The 17,925-nt window shown below is 48.5% G+C and overlaps 1 protein-coding gene and 1 long non-coding RNA gene across 2 annotated transcripts in view; one reads left to right on the top strand and one right to left on the bottom strand.

Moving 5' to 3' along the window:
• LOC147710065 (NXPE family member 4-like) overlaps nucleotides 1-15,759 on the bottom strand; it is a 249,187-nt gene extending 233,428 nt beyond the window's left edge. The window contains exon 1 of the mRNA XM_086920719.1: nucleotides 15,576-15,759. The gene's annotated coding sequence lies outside the window, so the exon portion shown is untranslated. The remainder of the gene's footprint in view (nucleotides 1-15,575) is intronic.
• LOC147710064 (uncharacterized) overlaps nucleotides 1-17,925 on the top strand; it is a 118,986-nt gene that overhangs the window by 56,345 nt on the left and 44,716 nt on the right. The gene's annotated exons all lie outside the window — the stretch shown is intronic.

Here is a 17,925-nt window from a genome sequence, read left to right as displayed (position 1 = left end):
ATGAAAGAACAAGCATTGGCAAAAACCAAAAGGTTTCGCCCATGCAAAATGTATTGGCTTTGTAATGGTGCACAGTTGTTGAGTTGCTGTATACCCTGGCTTTATTTTTATTTATTTTTAACCCTAGTTTTTACTTAAAGCTATGTTGCACAACAGCTGAACTGCGCAACATGTAAAAAAGTTGGAAAACTATTCTCCCCTGAAATTTATTAAAAAACATGCTTCTGTCCCCTCCAGTAATGTATGCATTGTTTACGCCCCCTCCTGTAATGTATGCATTGTTTCAGTCCCCATCTGTCATGTATGCATTGTTTCAGTCCCCATCTGTAATGTATGCATTGTTTACGTCCCCTCCTGTAATGTATGCATTGTTTCAGTCCCCTCCTGTAATGTATGCATTGTTTCAGTCCCCATCTGTAATGTATGCATTGTTTCAGTCTCCATCTGTAATGTATGCATTGTTTCAGTCCCTATCTGTAAGGTATGCATTGTTTCAGTCTCATCTGTAATGTATGCATTGTTTCAGTCCCCATCTGTAATGTATACATTGTTTCAGTCCCCATCAGTAATTTATGCATTGTTTACGTCCCCTCCTGTAATGTATGCATTGTTTACGTCCCCATCTGTAATGTATGCATTGTTTCAGTCTCCATATGTAATGTATGCATTGTTTCAGTCCCCTCCTGTAATGTGTGCATTGTTTCAGTCTCTATCTGTAATGTATGCATTGTTTCAGTCTCCTCCTGTGATGTATGCAATGTTTCAGTCCCCATCTGTAATGTATGCATTGTTTACGTCCCCTCCTGTAATGTATGCATTGTTTCAGTCCCCTCCTGTAATGTATGCATTGTTTCAGTCCCCATCTGTAATGTATGCATTGTTTCAGTCCCTATCTGTAAGGTATGCATTGTTTCAGTCTCATCTGTAATGTATGCATTGTTTCAGTCCCCATCTGTAATGTATACATTGTTTCAGTCCCCATCGGTAATTTATGCATTGTTTACTTCCCCTCCTGTAATGTATGCATTGTTTACGTCCCCATCTGTAATGTATGCATTGTTTCAGTCTCCATCTGTAATGTATGCATTGTTTCAGTCCCCTCCTGTAATGTGTGCATTGTTTCAGTCTCTATCTGTAATGTATGCAATGTTTCAGTCCCCATCTGTAATGTATGCATTGTTTCAGTCTCCATCTGTAATGTATGCATTGTTTCAGTCTCCATCTGTAATGTATGCATTATTTCAGTCTCCATCTGTAATGTATGCATTGTTTCAGTCTCCATCTATAATGTATGCATTGTTTCAGTTCCCTCCTGTAATGTATGCATTGTTTCAGTCTCTATCTGTAATGTATGCATTGTTTCAGTCTCCTCCTGTAATGTATGCATTGTTTCAGTCCCCTCCTGTAATGTATGTATTGTTTCAGTCCCCTCCTGTAATGTATGCATTGTTTCAGTCCCCTCCTGTAATGTATGCATTGTTTCAGTCCCCATCTGTAATGTATGCATTGTTTCAGTCCCCTCCTGTAATGTATGCATTGTTTCAGTCCCCTCCTGTAATGTATGCATTGTTTCAGTCCCCATCTGTAATGTATGCATTGTTTCAGTCCCCATCTGGAATGTATGCATTGTTTCAGTCCCCATCTGTAATGTATGCATTGTTTCAGTCCCCTCCTGTAATGTATGCATTGTTTCAGTCCCCATCTATAATGTATGCATTGTTTCAGTCCCCTCCTGTAATGTATGCATTGTTTCTGTCCCTATCTGTAATGTATGCATTCTTTCAGTCCCCTCCTGTAATGTATGCATTGTTTCAGTCCCCTCCTGTAATGTATGCATTGTTTCAGTCCCCATCTGTAATCTATGCATTGTTTCAGTTCCCATCTGTAATGTATGTATTGTTTCAGTCCCCTCCTGAAATGTATGCATTGGTTCAGTCCCCAGCTGTAATGTATGTATTGTTTCAGTCCCCATCTGTAATGTATGTATTGTTTCAGTCCCCTCCTTTAATGTATGCATTGTTTCAGTACCCTCCTGTAATGTATGCATTGTTTCAGTCCCCATCTGTAATGTATGTATTGTTTTAGTCCCCTCCTGTAATGTATGCAATGTTTCACTACCCATCTGTAAAGTATGCATTGTTTCAGTCCCCATCTGTAATGTATTCATTGTTTCAGTCCCCATCTGTAGTGTATGCATTGTTTCTGTCCCCTCCTGTAATGTATGCATTGTTTGAGTCCCCATCTGTAATGTATGCATTGTTTCAGTCACCTCCTGTAATGTATGCATTGTTTGAGTCCCCATCTGTAATGTATGCATTGTTTCAGTCCCCATCTGTGATGTATGCATTGTTCAGTCCCCTCCTGTAATGTATGCATTGTGTCAGTCCCCTCCTGTAATGTATGCATTGTTTCAGTCCCCATGTGTCATGTATGCATTGTTTCAGACCCCTCCTGTAATGTATGCATTGTTTCAGTCCCCTCCTGTAATGTATGCATTGTTTCAGTCCCCATCTGTCATGTATGCATTGTTTCAGTCCACTCCTGTAATGTATGCATTGTTTCAGTCCCCTCCTGTAATGTATGCATTGTTTCAGTCCCCATCTGTAATGTTATGCATTGGTTCAGTCCCATCTGTAATGTTTGCATTGTTTCAGTCCCCTGCTGTAATGTATGCATTGTTTCAGTCCCCTCCGGTAATGTATGCATTGTTTCAGTCCCCTCCTGTAATATATGCATTGTTTCAGTCCCCATCTGTAATGTATGTATTGTTTCTGTCCCCTCCTTTAATGTATGCATTGTTTCGGTCCCCTCCTGTAATGTATGCATTGTTTCAGTCCCCTCTTGTAATGTATGCATATTTTCAGCCCCCATCTGTAATGTATGCATTGTTTCAGTCCCCTCCTGTAATGTATACATTGTTTCAGTCCCCATCTGTAATGTATGTATTGTTTCAGTCCCCTCCTGTAATGTATGCATTGTTTCAGTCCCCTCCTGTAATGTATGCATTGTGTCAGTCCCCTCCTGTAATGTATGCTTTGTTTTAGTCCCCATCTGTAATGTATGCATTGTTTCAGTCCCCTCCTGTAATGTATGCATTGTTTCAGTCCCCTCCTATAATGTATGCATTGTTTCAGTCCCCTCCTGTAATGTATGCATTGTGTCAGTCCCCTCCTGTAATGTATGCTTTGTTTTAGTCCCCTCCTGTAATGTATGCATTGTTTCAGTCCTCTCCTGTAATGTATGCATTGTTTCAGTCCCCTCCTGTAATGTATGCATTGGTTCAGTCCCCATCTGTAATGTATGTATTGTTTCAGTCCCATCTGTAATGTATGTATTGTTTCAGTCCCCTCCTGTAATGTATGCATTGTTTCAGCCCCCTCCTGTAATGTATGCATTGTTTTAGTCCCCTCCTGTAATGTATGCATTGTTTCAGTCCCCTCCTGTAATGTATGCATTGATTCAGTCCCCTCCGGTGATGTATGCATTGTTTCAGTCCCCTCCTGTGATATATGCATTGTTTCAACCCCCTCCTGTAATGTATGCATTGTTTCAGTCCCCATCTGTAATGTATGTATTGTTTCAGTCCCATCTGTAATGTATGTATTGTTTCAGTCCCCTCCTGTAATGTATGCATTGTTTCAGCCCCCTCCTGTAATGTATGCATTGTTTTAGTCCCCTCCTGTAATGTATGCATTGTTTCAGTCCCCTCCTGTAATGTATGCATTGTTTCAGTCCCCTCCTGTAATGTATGCATTGTTTCAGTCCCCATCTGTAATGTATGCATTGTTTCAGTCCCCTCCTGTATTGTATGCATTGTTTCAGTCCCCTCCTGTAATGTAATGAAATGAAATGAAAGGAGTCTTATAATGCGCAGCTAAGCCCGAGGGCGTCAAGGCGCCTAACAAAACAATATAAACAAAAGAAAAGTATCTACGGGTACGCCTTTGCGAACAACCAGGTTTTTAGTGCTTTACGAAAAGTAGGAACAGAAACCTGAGATTTTATGTCGCATGGAAGAGTATTCCATAACTTAGGGGCAATTGAAGAGAAAGCCCTTCCACCCCATCTGCTCTTACGAAAACGAGGGACCACCAACAAGTTCTTAGAGGAGGAACGTAGAGTTCTGCTTGCAACATAAGGTAGCAACAGTTTCTTGACCCCCCGCACCCTTCCCAGAGTGCACTGTGAGTCAGGCAAAGCGTTTTGAAAGTGATCCTCGCTTCAATGGGAAGCCAGTGTAAAGCCTTCCTGGCTGCCGTTGATGAAGCCAATCTAGGAGCGTCAAGAACAAATTTGGCCGCCGCATTCTGAGCAGTCTGAAGACGTTGGATTAAGCTCCTATTCATGCCGATGTAGAGGGTGTTACAATAATCCTGTCGCGATGCGACGAGTGCTACCACCACTTGCTTCCGCGCCTGAGGGGACAGATAATGTCTTATTTTACGGAGTATTTGAATAATGCCCCAACAGGTGGCAACAGTTCTATTAACCTGCAAGGTCATGGAAAGGGCAGGTTCAATCAGCAGCCCCAAGTTCCGCGCTGATCTCGAGGGAGTGGGACATGACCCCAACGAGGGCGACCACCATTCAGGTGACCATATGTTGTTGTTAGAGCCAAACACCAAGATCTCAGTCTTTTCCCCGTTCAACTTTAGAGAATTGTAAATCATCCACTGGGACACTGCTTGCATGCAGTTCCTAAAGTTGGCCGGGGACGGGTCACCAGAGTGGGAGAGGGACACCAAGATCTGTGTGTCGTCCGCATAGGAGACTACCTCCATCCCGAACGATCTAATTAGCCTGGCAAGTGGAGTCACGTAGATGTTAAACAGGGTCGGACTTAATGCCGACCCCTGTGGGACCCCATATTGCACAGGTAGGGATGGAGATAGAAACTCTCCCAGCTTGACCCTCTGTACCCTCTGGTCTAAAAAGGAGGCCAACAGATTCAAAGCCGCCCCTTCAACCCCTATCTCCCTCAGGCGAGATGTTAAAACCGAGGGAGATAGGGTATCGAAGGCGGCTGTAAGGTCCAGAAGGACCAGGACGGTGGAATGTCCCTGATCTACCTCCATACGGATGTTATTCAGTACGACCGTGAGGGCAGACTTGGTGCTATGGTGTCTTCTGAAGCCATGTTGGGATTGATCTAGAAGACCCGAGGAATCAAGAAATGCCGCCAGATGATGATTCAGGTGCGTCTCCAGCATCTTTGCCGGCGCAGGAAGCAAAGAGATAGGGCGGTAATTCTTTTTTTAAAATTTTTATTTTTGTTGCAAAATACAAATAATATCATCATCATCAGTCACATAAAAGCTTACATTCGTAGGGCCTATCCATAACACAAGGTGAATGTGAAACGATATGTATTTGCGATAGCTCCCACTGATCGTGTAGCGATGTCATTATTCAAGGTGATCCGATGAACAGAAAGCATAAGTATACCGTAAAAATTACAATTTGCGTTTTGTGTTTTTTGTTTGAAAATAACAGTGAACATAAACTAGAAAAACTGCACACGTAAATCGGCATGTCGTTGAGGTAGTATCGATAGCAGCTAGCATCACAGTCGCCAAAAGGGACCAGACATTCCCATATCCCAAACCCCACCCCATCCCCCTCTAGCAAACCCCCAGCACAAAACCATCCCATTCCCCTATGCATTACTCATCAACCAACCCCAGTCCCAATCAGTGTTCCTCTTCACTCTCAGAACCCTCAAGATCTTCCTCGTCCAGTGGCTCACATATGTCCCCCCTATAGGAATTCCAAGGCTGCCAGACCCCGTTCCATTTACGCGGATTATCCCGCAATTTGTATACTGCTCTTTCAGTCAGCATGAGCATGTCCATGTTTCGGATCCATTGAGCCAGTGTGGGGAGATCAGCTGATCCCCATTTCTGTGCTATGTCTCGTTTGGCCGTGACCAGCCCTATTGTGGTCCACGCCCTTGCATCGAAGGTACGGTCAGTAGGCCCCCAGACATTTAGTAAGCACATTTGTGGGTCCAAGGTGAGTGAGGTGTTTAGTGCCTGGGCTATGGTACGTAGAACCCTTTGCCAATAGCCAACAATCAACGGGCATTCCCATACTGTATGAATAAACGTGCCCTCTGCCCCGCAACCCCTGAGACAATATGGATGATCCGCCCTGTGCAGTCTATGTAGTGTTGTGCGAGTGTAGTAAATCCTATGCAGAATCTTTAACTGTACCAAGCGGAATTTGGAGGATATGCCTGCCTCACGAGGGGACGCCATGGCTGCGTTCCAGTCGGTTTCATCTAATTCTCCGACATCCGTCGTCCATCTGTCTTTCAGCTTCTCCAGTGGGTCAGGCATGTTATTAATCAATTTGCGATAAGTCATCGAGGTCGCCCCTTCCTGTAGGAAGTCCGTAAGCAGGCGGTCCTCAAGCGGTGAGGATTCTGGTGGGGATGTGTCTGGTGGAATTGCCGCTTGTAGGGCGTGTCTAACCTGTATATATCTGTATAGCTCATTATCCCCCAGGTCATACTGCTCCTGTAGAGTTGCAAAAGGAATCACCCCTTCCCTCATCCACAGGTCCCCCACTGTGGAGATCCCGATGTTGTCCCACTGGGTGAAGCCCTTAGTGCGTTGTAAATGTCCCAATGCTTTCGTGTCCCATAGAGGTGTAAGTTTTGTAATGGTCCCATCCCATTTCAGTTTTGCTTGCGCCTTATACCATAGACGAACAGTGTGGTTCGTGGGCCCAATGAGTTTCGCCGCAATACCGCGGTGGTACAGTGGGGCCAACAGACTGTTCGTACCCAGTTGTGCCCTATCTGCTTTGAACGCTGGATCCTCTTGCGGGCGTGTATCCACTGATTGAGGATCTTAAGCTGGGCCGCCCAGTAGTACAGTCGTACGTTAGGCAATGCGATGCCCCCATCGTACCAGCTCCTATTCAACTTTATGTGCGAGATCCGGGCTGGCCGGTTCCCCCAGAGCAGGCCCGTGATCTGCGCCGTTATCTTTTGGAGGAAGCTATCCGGTATCAAACGTGGAGAATTTTCAAGAATATACAAGAAGCGCGGCAGGGCCATCATTTTAAAGAGCCCTGCCCTTCCCAGTAGTGTCAAAGGGAGTTCCTTCCAATGTTGCACATCATTACGGAGTCGGAGCAAGGGAGGCTGCAAATTAAGCTGCGCGAACTCTGCCTCGTCTCGGGTAATATGGATCCCCAAATATTTAAAAGAAGTTGGCGCTATCTCTAGCGGACAGGAGTCCGGGAGTGGCGGAAGTGGCCCTTGGAGCTCGAAAATTGTCGACTTCGCCGAGTTGATGGTGTAGCCCGAGACTCGCCCATGTGCATTACAGAGAGCCAGGAGGTTAGGAAGGCTGTCCTCCAGGTCAGTGAGGTATATCAACATGTCGTCCGCATATAGGGATACTCTATCCTCCCATTGCGGAGTCGATTGGATCCCCTTCAGGAGCTGTGTAGTATGAATAGTAACCGCCAACGGTTCCAAAACCAGAGCAAAAAGGAGGGGCAAAAGCGGACATCCCTGTCGCGTGCCACGTCCTAGATGTATGGTTCTAGAAATATGGCCATTAGCTACCACTCTGGCTACGGGGTCTTTGTAGAGCATACGTATCCAGGAGATAAACACCGGACCAAAGCCCATACGCGCGAGCACTGCGAAGAGATAGTTCCACTCCACCATGTCGAACGCCATCTTGGCGTCTAACGAGAGGATCGCAGCTGGCTCTCGCAGCAGCGAGAGTCTCGCCACAACGCCATGCACCCTGCGAAGGTTTAGGGCCGTACTTCGATGCGGCATGAAGCCGGATTGATCTGGGTGAATCAATTGAGTTAAGCACGGCAAAAGCCTATTCGCTAACACTTTAGCTATGATTTTGGCCTCTGGGTTCAGAAGGGAGATGGGTCTATATGATGAGCATTCACTGGGGGGTTTACCCGGTTTCGGGATGGCTACAATAGTCGCCATCCGTTGGTCCGGAGGCCACATCCCCTGCAACCTACATTCCTCGTACATCTGAAAAAGGGGTGTACCCAAGGATTCCGACATGGTTTTAAACCACTCGATGGGTATTCCATTGGGGCCCAGGTCCTTACCCGAATGAAGGGAACCAATGGCTAGTTGAATCTCATCCATCGTCAAGGGCGCGTCGATGTCCTTCAACGCCTCGTCCGTCAATTTCGGCAGGGGCACATGTTCGAGGGCAGCTCGAGCCTCATCCTCCGCCACCATTGTCGTAGGGGTGTATACCTCACTAAAATAATCAGCTAGGACCTCCACTATCTCACCAGGGCGGGTGTGGACAACGCCACACGAGTCAGTGAGCTGTAGGATATTTCTCCCTCCCCCCTGTTTCTTGTCTAGCCACGCCAAGAGTTTGCTAGCTTTGTCCCCGATGTCGTAGACCCTGTGTTGTGTCGCAGCAATATCCGCCACAGTGACCCTCCTTAAGTGGTCGGTGAGGCGACGTTGGTGAACCTGTAGGTCGTGGAGTGTATCGTCCGAAGGATTTGCCATATGGCCCAATTCTAAGTCTAATGCCTCCCTCCTGTGTGCTTTTTTGTGGTTCGCGACAACGGCAATGGCTTGTCCCCTAAACACGGTCTTATACGCTTCCCATAACGTGGAGGGGGAATTTACCGAGGACCGATTCTCTTCAAAGTAAAGCCGGGTAGCTTTCTTCAGGTCTTTACTTATCTGTGGGACTTTAAGATATCCAGGGAAGATCAGGAACAACCTCTGTCGTTTAGTGTTTGTGGTAGTGATTGTTAGAGTGAGCGGAGAGTGGTCCAATATGCCCCTAGGCTGTATACTTGTCTCGGCCACAGTAAGATGCCCGTTGCCCAGTATGAGAAAGTAGTCGATCCTGGAAAGACTATTGTGGGTGGCTGAATAGTATGAATATTGTTGCTGGCCAGGGTGTAGTTTGCGCCATATGTCCACCAACCCCTGTGCGTCTAGAAAGGTCTGGAGCCTGCTGGGACCGTCTGTGTGTGCTCGGGAGGGAAACCGGTCGAGGGTGTCTGCGTGCGTCATGTTGAAGTCCCCACCTATGAGTAGGTCCCCATCAGGGAGGTCCAACAAGAATCTGCCAAGGTCCGGCAGGGCTACAGAGTGCAGCGCTGGCGGTATATATACGGAAACTATATTTAACAATTTCCCCTCCCACTGACCATGGACTGCCGCAAAGCGGCTATGGGCATCGACTGCTGTTGACTTCACAATAAATTGGGAGGATTTCTTCTGCAAAATACCCGTACCGCGGGACCCTGAAGTGAATTCCGCATGCACTATCATTTGATAACCTCTCCTATCTAGGGCCTTCGTGGCCGCCCCCGTCAAGTGTGTTTCTTGTAAGAGAATAAGAGCAGGCCCCTGTCTTCTAATTCCCTGTAGCACCAATCCCCTCTTAATCTTATCCCCCAGACCTCTAACATTCCATGACATGACGAGTAATGGGTTCGGCGTGGTGTGGTTATCTGTTCCAGCCATGAGAAAGATGGTGAGCCATCATGAGGCCCCCTCGCCGTGTGCGAGGTGGCGTGTGGAGACAGGTGTAGGGTAGATGAGACTCACTTCGACATTCCAATTCCTCATCGTCCCAAATAGACCAGATGCTCTCAGTAGAATGAAACATTACCAGTAAACATATGTGTGCATAGAACAAAAACTCGCAGGACCAAAGGTTCCCGTAGTGCAAACTTTCCCAAATCCCTCTCCCCCCCCTCCCTGCCCCCCTGCTGCACGGACTCAAAACTGCCCGCCCCCCCAACTGAGCAGAGTGCATACCCCATCCCCAAAACAGAGTACTTGCGCGTTGGGGTGAGGGACTCTCCGCTGCCGGCAGTCTCTCATTCACACCCTCGGAGGCCCTTCACCCAGTGTCCATTGGCGGGAAGCGCTTACGCGGCCTTAAATGTCTGCAACAAAAATAGAGTCTGACGCTCATTGTTCCTCGAACTCTTCATGGCCGCCTTCTGCCCCCAATGAGTCGCTATTTTCCGGTCCACCTCCCGAAGCCTGGGAGTCCTGGGGGTGACCTCCATTTCGATCCTTCTTGGGTCGATTTGTCCGTCTCGGATTCTGACCCGGCCTCCATCCTTCCAGCCATTCCTGCACGTTTTCCGGGTTGTCGAAGAACCACGTTTTGTTTTCTGCTACCACCCTCAGTCTTGCAGGAAAGAGCATGGAGTACGGTAGTTCCCTTGACCTCAGTTCCTTCTTCACATCAAAGAACGTTCGACGCCGACGGGCGACCTCCGCTGTGTAGTCGGGGAAAATGGCGACGGTAGCATTCTGGATCTTAAGAGGAGGAGAAGTTCTGGCCGCCTGCAAAATGGCTTCCCGGTCACGGAAATTAAACAAACGGGCTACTATGGGCCGCGGAGCTGCCCCCGGCTTTGGCTGGCCTCCTGGTACCCGATGGGCCCTTTCAACGGAGAAAAAGTTCGACAGCCCTTTCGGCTTAAGTTCAGCCGTGATCAGGTTCTCCACAAAGAGGTCCATGGCTTTAATTCCTTCCGACTCCGGTACCCCAATAATACGGATGTTGTTCCGCCTCGAACGTCCTTCCTGTTCATCCAGTTTCTCCCGGAGCATTTTATTGTCCTGCGCCATCTTCCCCATCTCCCGTTGGAGTTCGGAGACGTCCTCCACTAGAGATTTCGTGACCACCTCCATGTTCTTAACTTTCTCCGACATTTTGTGGAGGTCCGCTCTGAGCAAGGTGACATCCGTGGAAATTGTACCCACGGTCGTTTGTAGTTGAGCCAGAGCATGCATGACATCGTCCAGCGTCGCCTTCTTACCCCCTGGGGTGTCGGCCGTCTTGCCTCCCAGATCTTTCCCCGCCGGGGAGGCGGTTGGCTTGTCGGAGGTATATCGTTCGATGCGGGTCTGTGTGGCGCCGCCCTTGGGACCTTTCCCCGCCATACCACTGGATGTTGTGCTTCTCGTGCCCCTACGCTCCAGGATGTACGGAGCGGTGTGGGCACACCACCCAAACCAATTATATAGTGTTCGAGCCTCAGTAGGGTGTGTCGTAGGGCGAAGAGCGCCGGTAATTGCCAAGTGCGCAGCACCTTCCTCGATCTAGAAAATGGCGACGTCCCCTTCGTCACCGGTTCCATTACACTCAAAGCCGACTGTGTCGACCGCTGGGATGGTCGGAGCGCCGGCGACAGCGCTATCGTCCACCACACTCCCGTGGTCTGCTGTGTCGCTGCTTTTGACTGTCCGGGAGGCACTTGTTCTGCCTTCCCCCGCGCCCCGCGGGCACTTCCGGTCCAGATACCCAGGTCCGCCTGCACTTCCTGCTGGGCCACTCGACCAGGGGAGGCCCCGGCTTAGGAGGTCGGAGTAGGCCAAACCGTAGCCTCGACGTATCTTGGTCTCCAGACGTCGGATCGTGTCGCCGTTTGTCGCTGCTTACTCCACCCGGTCCTGGGCTCCGGTACCCTCCTACAGGGCTTAGAAAGTGTATCGGATTATATATCGAATTGACGAAGAGGCCGCTTCAGCTGCGGAGCTCGTCCCTTATGCTGCCGCCATGATCGGCTGCTAGCCACGCCCCCTGAGGGCGGTAATTCTTAAGCACCCCGGGATCTAGAGCACCCCGGGATCTAGAGTAGGCTTCTTCAGAAGTGGCTTGACCACCGCGCTCTTCCATTGAGATGGAAAAATGCCCTCACTCATGGCCCTATTCAAGATATCAAGCAGGGGAGGGAGAAGAGAGTCTCTGCACTACTTCAGAACTTTCAGGGGGCCGGGGTCCAATGGAGAACCCGACCTTGTCTTGTTTAGAAGCAGGTCAAGCTAATGTATGCATTGATTCAGTCCCCTCCTGTGATGTATGCATTATTTCAGTCCCCTCCTGTAATTTATGCATTTTGTACGTCCCCTCCTGTAATGTATGCATTGTTTCAGTCTCCATTTGTAATGTATGCATTGTTTTAGTCTCCATCTGTAATGTATGCATTGTTTACGTCCCCTCCTGTAATGTATGCATTGTTTCAGTCCCCTCCTGTAATGTATGCATTGTTTCAGTCTCCATCTGTAATGTATGCATTGTTTCAGTCCCCTCCTGTAATGTATGCATTGTTTCAGTCCCCTCCTGTAATGTATGCATTGTTTCAGTCTCCTCCTGTAACGTATGCATTGTTTCAGTCCCCTCCTGTAACGTATGCATTGTTTCAGTCCCCATCTGTAATGTATGCATTGTTTCAGTACCCTCCTGTCATGTATGCATTGTTTCACTCCCCTCCTGTAATATATGCATTGTTTCAGTCCCCTCTCGTAATGTATGCATTGGTTCAGTCCCCATCTGTAATGTATGCATTGTTTCAGTCCCCTCCTGTAATGTATGCATTGTTTCAGTCCCCTCCTGTAATGTATGCATTGTTTTAGTCCCCTCCTGTAATATATGCATTGTTTCAGTCCCCTCCTGTAATGTATGCATTGTTTCAGTCCCCATCTGTAATGTATGTATTGTTTCAGTCCCCTCCTGTAATGTGTGCATTGGTACAGTCCCCATCTGTAATGTATGTATTGTTTCAGTCCCCTCCTGTAATGTGTGCATTGTTTCAGTCCCCTTCTGTAATGTATGCATTGGTACAGTCTCCATCTGTAATGTATTTATTGTTTCAGTCCCCTCCTGTAATGTATGCATTGTTTCAGTCCCCTCCTGTAATGTATGCATTGTTTCAGTCCCCTCCTGTAATGTATGCATTGAATCAGTCCCCTCCTGTAATGTATGCATTGATTCAGTCCCCTCCTGTGATGTATGCATTGTTTCAGACCCCTCCTGTGATGTATGCATTGTTTCAGTCCACTCCTGTAATGTATGCATTGTTTACGTCCCCTCCTGTAATGTATGCATTGTTTCAGTCTCCATCTGTAATGTATGCATTGTTTCAGTCCCCATCTGTAATGTATGCATTGTTTCAGTCCCATCTGTAATGTATGCATTGTTTACATCCCCTCCTGTAATGTATGCATTGAATCAGTCCCCTCCTGTAATGTATGCATTGATTCAGTCCCCTCCTGTGATGTATGCATTGTTTCAGACCCCTCCTGTGATGTATGCATTGTTTCAGTCCACTCCTGTAATGTATGCATTGTTTACGTCCCCTCCTGTAATGTATGCATTGTTTCAGTCTCCATCTGTAATGTATGCATTGTTTCAGTCCCCATCTGTAATGTATGCATTGTTTCAGTCCCATCTGTAATGTATGCATTGTTTACATCCCCTCCTGTAATGTATGCATTGTTTCAGTCCCCTCCTGTAATGTATGCATTGTTTACGTCCCCTCCTGTAATGTATGCAGTTTCAGTCTCCATCGGTAATGTATGCATTGTTTCAGTCTCCATCTGTAATGTATGCATTGTTCACGTCCCATCCTGTAATGTATGCATTGTTTCAGTCTCCATCTGTAATGTATGCATTGTTTCAGTCTCCATCTGTAATGTATGCATTGTTTGCGTGCCCTCCTGTAATGTATGCATTGTTTCAGTCCCCATCTGTAATGTATGCATTGTTTCAGTCCCCATCTGTAATGTATGCATTGTTTCAGTCTCCATCGGTAATGTATGCATTGTTTACGTCCCCTCCTGTAATGTATGCATTGTTTCAGTCCCCTCCTGTAATGTATGCATTGTTTCAGTCCCCTCCTGTAATGTATGCATTGTTTACGTCCCCTCCTGTAATGTATGCATTGTTTCAGTCTCCATCTGTAATGTATGCATTGTTTCAGTCTCCATCTGTAATGTATGCATTGTTCACGTCCCTTCCTGTAATGTATGCATTGTTTCAGTCTCCATCCGTAATGTATGCATTGTTTCAGTCTCCATCTGTAATGTATGCATTGTTTGCGTGCCCTCCTGTAATGTATGCATTGTTTCAGTCCCCATCTGTAATGTATGCATTGTTTCAGTCCCCATCTGTAATGTATGCATTGTTTCAGTCTCCATCGGTAATGTATGCATTGTTTACGTCCCCTCCTGTAATGTATGCATTGTTTCAGTCCCCTCCTGTAATGTTTGCATTGTTTCAATCCCCTCCTGTAATGTATGCATTGTTTCAATCCCCTCCTGTAATGTATGCATTGTTTCAGTCCCTATCTGTAATGTATGCATAGTTTCAGTCCCCTCCTGTAATGTATGCATTGTTTCAGTCCCCTCCTGTAATGTTTGCATTGTTTCAATCCCCTCCTGTAATGTATGCATTGTTTCAGTCCCTATCTGTAATGTATGCATTGTTTCAGTCCCTATCTGTAATGTATGCATAGTTTCAGTCCCCTCCTGTAATGTATGCATTGTTTCAGTCCCCTCCTGTAATGTATGCATTGTTTCAGTCCCCATCTGTAATGTATGCATTGTTTCAGTCCCCATCTGTAATGTATGCATTGTTTCAGTCTCCATCGGTAATGTATGCATTGTTTACGTCCCCTCCTGTAATGTATGCATTGTTTCAGTCCCCTCCTGTAATGTTTGCATTGTTTCAATCCCCTCCTGTAATGTATGCATTGTTTCAGTCCCTATCTGTAATGTATGCATTGTTTCAGTCCCTATCTGTAATGTATGCATAGTTTCAGTCCCCTCCTGTAATGTATGCATTGTTTCAGTCCCCATCTGTAATGTTTGCATTGTTTCAGTCTCTATCTGTAATGTATGCATTGTTTCAGTCCCTATCTGTAATGTATGCATAGTTTCAGTCCCCATCTGTAATGTTTGCATTGTTTCAGTCTCTATCTGTAATGTATGCGTTGTTTCAGTCCCCTCCTGTAATGTTTGCATTGTTTCAATCCCCTCCTGTAATGTATGCATTGTTTCAGTCCCCATCTGTAATGTTTGCATTGTTTCAGTCTCTATCTGTAATGTATGCGTTGTTTCAGTCCCCTCCTGTAATGTATGTATTGTTTCAGTCCCTATCTGTAATGTATGCATAGTTTCAGTCCCCTCCTGTAATGTATGCATTGTTTCAGTCCCCTCCTGTAATGTTTGCATTGTTTCAATCCCCTCCTGTAATGTATGCATTGTTTCAGTCCCCATCTGTAATGTTTGCATTGTTTCAGTCTCTATCTGTAATGTATGCGTTGTTTCAGTCCCCATCTGTAATGTATGCGTTGTTTCAGTCCCCATCTGTAATGTTTGCATTGTTTCAGTCCCCATCTGTAATGTTTGCATTGTTTCAGTCTCTATCTGTAATGTATGCGTTGTTTCAGTCCCCATCTGTAATGTATGCGTTGTTTCAGTCCCCATCTGTAATGTATGCATTGGTTCAGTCTGTGTACAGCGCACTCTGTCCATCGTCAGCTTTAGCAGCTTCTCCCACAAAGAAAGTTCCAATTAAGATTCCCAGATGGTGTTGAAACAGCCCTTTGCAGTGGTGCAGGTGGGGTTTTGTCTGCGGGGGGTGGGGAGTGGGGGGATTTAAGGCCCCGACAAGACAGACAGCAGGCACCGGCAGGCCTCGAAGACACAGGCACAGGACGCAGAATGAATGCATTCTTAGGTCTACAGATGCAAGAAGGAGACACTCTACGCTGAGCCCGAAAAAAACAACCCCTATAAATACCTGTCAGCCCTTGAAGTGCGGAGGTCGCGCGGCTCTGGACGAGGCAACGGTTTATCGACGGAGAGGCCTGAGAGGTGCTTCCATTCCGGGCGTCAGAGGAGGCTTCTGCTGGTTCGCCTGGAATTGAAGCCAAGAAGGGCGAATCCCAGCATCCGTGGGAGCTGTAAATCCCTCACGGCCTGTGGTGTCGGCCGCTCTGCCTGGCAGTGCCCTCCCCATTCCTCGACATCATCTAATCACACCCTGAGACGCCCTGAATCCGCCGCAGTTAAGTACAGTGTGCAGATAGAAGCTGTTGTGTAATTAGCACACACATTCCAGAGCTCTGCAATGAGGAAACAAAGAAACCAGGCTTCATCAGAGAAGATATTTCGACATGGATTCGTTTAGTAAACTTGTCTGTTCCACGTGTCTTTAATATCTATATGAGGCCACTAAGAAAAGTCACTTCATGGCAAGGGCCCCACCCCTACAGAAAAGATGAACAGATGGGCCCCAAAGAGACCTCTCCCGCCAATCTGATCTCCAAGGGGGTGCGGGGGGGCGGATGGGGCTTTATGATCGGAGCGGCTCAGTCATGGGACCACTCACCCCTGCCCTGAGATCTCTCTCTCCACAGTCCCCCGCTTCCGAAGAGCGACCTCCGGCAGAAGATCCTTCTCGCACCTCGCCGCCAAGACCTGGAACACCCTCCCCATCCGCCTATGGCAGACCCAAGACCTGGAACACCCTCCCCATCCGCCTACGGCAGACCCAAGACCTGGAACACCCTCCCCATCCGCCTATGGCAGACCCAAGACCTGGAACACCCTCCCCATACACCTAAAGCAGACCCAAGACCTGGAACACCCTCCCCATCCGCCTATGGCAGACCCAAGACCTGGAACACCCTCCCCATCCGCCTACGGCAGACCCAAGACCTGGAACACCCTCCCCATCCGCCTACAGCAGACCCAGGACCTGGAACACCCTCCCCATCCGCCTATGGCAGACCCAAGACCTGGAACACCCTCCCCATCCACCTACGGCAGACCCAAGACCTGGAACACCCTCCCCATCCGCCTATGGCAGACCCAAGACCTGGAACACCCTCCCCATCCGCCTACAGCAGACACAAGACCTGGAACACCCTCCCCATCTGCCTGCGGCAGACTCAAGACCTGGAACACCCTCCCCATCCACCTACGGCAGACCCAAGACCTGGAACACCCTCCCATTCCGCCTACAGCAGACCCAAGACCTGGAACACCCTCCCCATCCACCTGCAGCAGACCCAGGACCTGGAACACCCTCCCCATCTGCCTACAGCAGACCCAAGACCTGGAACACCCTCCCCATCTGCCTACAGCAGACCCAAGACCTGGAACACCCTCCCCATCCGCCTACAGCAGACCCAAAACCTGGAACACCCTCCCCATCCGCCTACAGCAGACCCAAGACCTGGAACACCCTCCCCATCCGCCTACGGCAGACCCAAGACCTGGAACACCCTCCCCATCCGCCTACGGCAGACCCAAGACCTGGAACACCCTCCCCATCCGCCTATGGCAGACCCAAGACCTGGAACACCCTCCCCATCCGCCTACGGCAGACCCAAGACCTGGAACACCCTCCCCATCCGCCTATGGCAGACCCAAGACCTGGAACACCCTCCCCATCCGCCTACGGCAGACCCAAGACCTGGAACACCCTCCCCATCCGCCTATGGCAGACCCAAGACCTGGAACACCCTCCCCATCCGCCTACGGCAGACCCAAGACCTGGAACACCCTCCCCATCCGCCTACAGCAGACCCAAGACCTGGAACACCCTCCCCATACACCTAAAGCAGACCCAAGACCTGGAACACCCTCCCCATCCGCCTATGGCAGACCCAAGACCTGGAACACCCTCCCCATCCGCCTACGGCAGACCCAAGACCTGGAACACCCTCCCCATCCGCCTACAGCAGACCCAGGACCTGGAACACCCTCCCCATCCGCCTATGGCAGACCCAAGACCTGGAACACCCTCCCCATCCACCTACGGCAGACCCAAGACCTGGAACACCCTCCCCATCCGCCTATGGCAGACCCAAGACCTGGAACACCCTCCCCATCCGCCTACAGCAGACACAAGACCTGGAACACCCTCCCCATCTGCCTGCGGCAGACTCAAGACCTGGAACACCCTCCCCATCCACCTACGGCAGACCCAAGACCTGGAACACCCTCCCATTCCGCCTACAGCAGACCCAAGACCTGGAACACCCTCCCCATCCACCTGCAGCAGACCCAGGACCTGGAACACCCTCCCCATCTGCCTACAGCAGACCCAAGACCTGGAACACCCTCCCCATCTGCCTACAGCA

This window comes from Lissotriton vulgaris, chromosome 5 (assembly GCF_964263255.1).
Source record: "Lissotriton vulgaris chromosome 5, aLisVul1.2, whole genome shotgun sequence".
Taxonomy (NCBI): Eukaryota; Metazoa; Chordata; class Amphibia; order Caudata; family Salamandridae; genus Lissotriton; species Lissotriton vulgaris.
Note: the sequence above shows the minus strand (reverse complement) of the source record. Positions and strands in the feature narration are given on the sequence as shown.